Genomic DNA, 5,883 nt, shown 5'->3' with positions numbered 1-5,883 from the left:
CCACTCGCGCGCTCGGACAGACACACACACACACACACACACACACACACACACACACACACACCTGGCATGAGTTTTAAGCCTTCAGGTCCAGGACTTGAACTGTAGTCGGCTATGTGGGAGTTCAGCCACTCAACCATTGCACCATCTGCTGGTCCCACAGTTATTTGTCTCTTAACTAATACTCAACATTTTAAAGCTGTAAATCTAAATCCTAGTTTTTCCTAGATCTTTAGCATTACTCAAGAATCATATTATTATATGTATAAATCTGGCACATCTTATCTAAAATTAATGACTGATTTTTGTTCTTGTATCCATGCTAAATTAGCTTGCAAATTTGACATAAAATTATCCTAAATATTTAACATCATTTACAAACTTGATTAATAAATATTCCCTTAGCTTTGGTGTTTTTAACCACAATTACAAATTTGAATCACTTAAATGCTTCCAACATCTGATAAAGCCAACTTATAAATCCTACAAACAAGTACTTAAGCACTATTTACAAGCCTAATAAGTCTGAAATTATTTAGTTATCCAGAAGTTTTTAAATATTCAGTTACAGTCTACATCAATCAAATTCTTTTAAGTATTTTAAATTAAAGTCACAAACCTTCTTGTATCAATCAAACTCTACTTCACTTGTCAGTACTCAGGCCAGTCGAAAGTAGAAGGGTGGTAAATATATGCAATTATGCTTACTGTTTTACTTTTATTTTTATTTTATTTACTTTTTATTTTTTTAAGAATTGTTTTATTTAGGGGCTGGCAGGTGGTGTGGTGGTTAATCATGCTGAACTTCCACGTGATCAACTGCGGTTCAAGTCCCAGACATGGCAACTTGCTTTCTCACTTTGCCTGTCTCCCTCTCTGTGTCTCCCTCTGGTCAAATTAAAATAAAACTATAAATAAAGTTAAATGCAATGATTCTTTAACAAAAAAAGAATTGTTTTATTTAATTTTATTTAACTTTATTTATTTATTTTAACATGACCAGAGAGGGATATAGCAAGAGAGAGAGAGGGAAAGTAAGAAAGCAAGTCACTAGGTCTGAGACTCAAACTGTGGTCAGCCATGAGGGAGTCCAGCACCCATAATGCCATCTGCAGGCCTCTAGTTTATTATTTCAAGAGAGATTTTTGCTATCGGGTATATGTGCTCATCAGAGACATAGAGACAGAAAGAGAGAGAAAATGAGAAATCTCCCTCTCTTCAGGGGGGTGGGCATGCTGCAGTCCCTTCTCTTTCATTCTCCTCTTGGGATTTTTAGGCACACGTGACCAGTGGAAGTTTCAAGCCACCAGGTCTAGGACTCAAACTGTGTCAACCATGTGGGAGTCCAGCACCTTAACCACTATGCAACCTGCTGATCCCTTATTTTAATTTTTTTATTAAATAAAATATTTTCTCTTTAAGAGAGAAACTATCACCCTCAATAGTATCTCATCATGCCATGTACCACTATATCCACCCCGACCCCTGACCCCACCTTGCAGCCAGCTAGGATCATGAGCACACTCATGCTTGCTTCAAGTTGACCTGGGATCCGAATAACAGTCTTCCTGTGGCTCTGTCATCGTGCCCACTGTCTGACCCTGTGTCTGGGCCTGCTTATTGATTTTGCTTTAAATTTCTGCCTACGAATCTCCAGTGAGCTCCCAGTCCTGCCCTGTAATAGTAATTCCTCAAAAATATTTATTTTTCTGTTTTCCCAAGTAATTTTTTTTAAGAAGGAGGGAAATGGTCAATATTAGCCTTCATGGGACCAGCAGTTAGTGTAATGGCTATGTTGCTTGACTCCCGTGTAGCAGACTGTGGTTTGAGTCCTGTACCAGGTGGCTTAGACTCACCCCGGGCGCGTGTGCGCGTGTGCCTAAGATCCCAAGAGGAGAGTGGAGGAGAAGGGATTGTGGTGTGGCCATCCCCCACTGGGGGGTGATTTCTTGCTTTCTATCTCTCTGTCTCTCTGTCTTTCTGGTAAGCGCACGTGACCTATAGCAAAAAATTATATTAACCTTCAAAAGATTATTATTATTATTTGTCTCTCTCTTTTTTTTTTTAAGAGAGACTTTTGCTATAGGGCACATGCAGTAGCTGGAGAAACCGTCAGAAAGCAAGAAATCCCTCCCGAGGGGGGATGGCTGCACCGCAATTCCCTCTCCTCCAATTTCTTCTCGGGATTCTGGGCATGCATGTACACACGCCCGATGTGATTTTCAAGCCTTTGGATCCACGACTCAAACCGTGGTTGGCCAATAGGAGTCCAGCGATACAACCGCTATGCCATCTGCTGGTCCCTACATAGCATAACACTTACTATCTCAATTTTTATTTTTATTTATTTATTTATTTATTACTTTTTTGTCAGAGAGAGTACATACACTCACCCAGAGAGAGAGAGAGAGAGAGAGGAAGTCTCTTCCCCTAGGGACATGGTCATACCTCAATTACTTCTCTTTAATTTCTCCAACCTTGTCAGGATTTGGGGCACATGAGCACATGTACACCTAGCATGTTTTTCAAGCCCCCAGGGCTGGAATTCCAACCATGGTCGTCCATGTTAGATCCAGCTCCCAACAAACAGCATTTACCCACTGTGCTCCAGGGCCAGCGCCATCTCAACCATTTTTACATGTCCAGATAACTTTTCATAACTTAGTTCTCCTTACTTCTCACTTACTATTTAATTGCGAATACTAGAAACAATGGCAGAAGTATCATATATTTATTCTTCCCGCTGCCAGATCTACCTACATCTCTACCTGTTTTGTCTGCTTCCCCTACTCTTAGAGTGGAAGAATCCTCCATGGAGTTCTGCAGGCCAATCCCATCCACTCAAACTGGGATCAGGTCCTATTCCTCTCGTCTGCTCAAGGACTCTGCTTCTAACATCCCCATTCTCTTCTCATCAACTTCCCCCTGCTGAATTGTTTTGATCATCATCATATAAGCACTATCTTTAAAAACATATGGCAAATCTTTCTTTTCTTTCTATTTTTTTGTTTTTTGTTTTTTGTTTTTTGCTTTGGAGAGGTTCTTGCTATAGGGCACGTGCGCTCTCCAGAAGGACAGAAAGACACAGAGACAGAAAACGAGAAATCACCCCTCAGGGGGGATGGCCATGCTGAAATCCCTTCTCCTCCATTCTCTTCTCAGGATCTTGGGCACGCACGCACAAGCGCCCAGCATGAGTTTAAGCCACCGGGTCCAGGCCTCAAACCACGGTCGACTACGTGGGAATCCAGCGACATAGCCTTTACACTAACTGCTGGTCCCCACAGGGCAAATCTTTCTTTGGCTCCTTTTTCCAGTTACTATGCCATTATACAAGAAGTCTTTGAAAAGTTCATGGAAAATCAGTATTATGAAAAAACTTGCATGAATTTAAAAAATGTTTTGCATCAAAATATACTTATTTTGGACCAGCAGGTGGCGTAGTGGTTAGGGCAGTTGGACTCCTACCTGGTTGGCCATGGTTCTAGTCCTAAACCTGGCAGCTTGCTTTCTCACTTTCCCTCTGTATTTTTGTCTCTCTCCGATCAACTTTTAAAAAATAAAATAAAATAAAGACAGTGAATAAAATTAAATAAAATGATCCTTTAAAAAATAAGCTTTTTTTAATATAGTTTTGGGGATTTTTTGTGTTTTTTTTGTTTGTTTGTTTTGTTTTGTTTTTGCCATAGGACACGTGCACTCACCAAAGAGAGAAAAAGTGAGAAATTAACCCCTGAGGGGGATGACCATGCCACAATTCCTTCTCTTCCATTCTTCTCTTGAGATTTTGGGCATGCATTCACATGTGCCTGGAATGATTTTCAGACCACCAGGTCTGAAAACCATGGTCAACCATGTGGGATTCTAGCATCTTAACCACCATGCCACCTGCTGGCCCAATAAGCTTGGTTTTAAATGTCATGTTTCCACAAACTTTTTGAAGCCCCCTTGTAGGAAAAATTTCTTCCAAGACCTGTCTGCATTTGCTTTTTCCATCACTCATTGTGATGTACCTCTCATTGTCCCATTGCCTCTTTAACTCACTTCAATATTGCCCATCAGCCCCACGATCACCCTTCCGCTGTGCTCCTTCCCATGAAGTGAGAAATTCACAGAACCAAGAAAAAATGCCCACTTGGAGTTTTTACCTTTCCAGACCTCACTTAGAGAACCTAAGAACCTGTAACTCCCTATCTAAATAGCCCCAAGTTCATTCTCAGGACCTGTGATGGGCTCTTCCCCAGACCCAAAGGATGTGGTATATACAAAGGATTTGTGGTGTATGTCTACACCCAAAAGATGGCTGTTGACTTGATGATAATGAAGAAGACCGAATGTAGGCAGACCTTGGCTATTCAGTCCAGAGGGTCCATACTCATATGTGCAAATGAAAGGAGGGAAGAAAAGGAGAGACAGGTCAGGGGACTGTCCTCCCTTTGCCAATCCATTGCATGATGAACTCATGGAGTTAGAGAATTATAAATTTGACCCTTGCCTTCCCAATACATATGATGATTGTCCACGTGTAAAGGTAGGTGGATAACCTTTATTTAGTGGTCTGCTTAGTTGATAACATTTAATATTTAAACATATATTGTGTAGACCTCCACTTATACTTTTGGGCCAGGCCCTACAACTGTTCAATCAGAGTTCCACAACTCTCACGAACTCTTTCTCACAGAAGTCACTGCGGGCCTTCCGTTTGCCTCTCCAATGACCGAGACAGACACTATCCTTCCCAACCCCTGACCAGCATTTGACATGATTAACTCGTGTTCTCTTGAGTTCCAAAGTGCCCCATTTTTTGTGTGCCTTCTAGTCCTCATTAGTCTTTCCCTTTGTTCCTCTTCCCACTTACCCTGGGATGTCCAGGGTTCAGTCCTCACATCTCAGCTTCCTTCAAGTCCCTTCCTTGTGTTGAAGTCTCACATCTGTAAGCACTGTCTACAAGCTGGTAACACACATCTAGTCTGCCATGACAGCATCTCCACATGCTTATTTAATTTTATAAGTCCAAACCAGACTTCCTGCTTTCCCCTCAACAAGCCCTTTTTTACCCCCACTACTCCACGCACTATCTTTTTCAACTTGAGGGGCTCCACCACCACCTACCCAGGCATTTAGTTCAAACTTTCGAAGTCCTTGATTCCCCAGTGCTGTGCATCCCACACCCAGGCCACAGTTACGTTCTTTTGGCCCTAGCTCCAAAACGTATCTCCCAACTATTCACTTCTCTCCACTCACACTGCTGCCATCTCTTCCACACCAACATGATTTCATCTGGACTACTTTTTTATTTTGTAAATTGTCACAGGGCGTATGCACTCACCAGGCAGAGAGAGAGAGAAAAAAAGAGAGAGAGAGAACAACACCCAATGGAGTGTGGTCATATCACAATGACTTTTCTGTCCCGTCAGGATTTGGGGTTCATGATTCTCCTGCCAGGGCCTTGCAAGCCACTGAACTACAGGCATGTTCCACCACACCTGGCCTTGAGGTTGGGCCAGGAGTCGAACCCAGGTTTCTCACTGCCTATGGAACACTGTCTTAGCAGAGTGTGCCACTGCAGTTGGGCCTGGATTTTACTTTTTAATATAAAGGATAGTCTTTAGAATATTTTGAGCAGAGGTATCATATGATGTGACTTAGGATTTCAAAAGACCCTGGGGAGGGACCAGCAGATGGTGTAATGGTTACGTTGCTGGATTTTCACATGGATGACCGTGATTTGAGTCCCAGAGACAGAGGCTTGGAAATCCTGCTGGGCGCATGTATGGGCAAATTTCTGAGAGGAGAATGGAGGAGAAGGGATTGCAGCATGGCCAATCCCCCTGGAGGGTGACTTCTCATTTTTTATCTTTCTACCTCTCTCCGTGCACATGA

At 42.3% G+C, this 5,883-nt stretch overlaps 1 pseudogene; it reads left to right on the top strand.

Annotated features, from left to right (window-relative positions):
• LOC102503360 (zinc finger CCHC domain-containing protein 9-like) overlaps positions 1-5,883 on the top strand; it is a 34,223-nt pseudogene that overhangs the window by 7,025 nt on the left and 21,315 nt on the right.

The sequence above is a fragment of the Tupaia chinensis genome, unplaced genomic scaffold (assembly GCF_000334495.1).
Source record: "Tupaia chinensis unplaced genomic scaffold, TupChi_1.0 Scaffold000231_2, whole genome shotgun sequence".
NCBI classification, from domain to species: Eukaryota; Metazoa; Chordata; class Mammalia; order Scandentia; family Tupaiidae; genus Tupaia; species Tupaia belangeri.
This window is presented reverse-complemented; position numbering and strand designations above follow the sequence as displayed.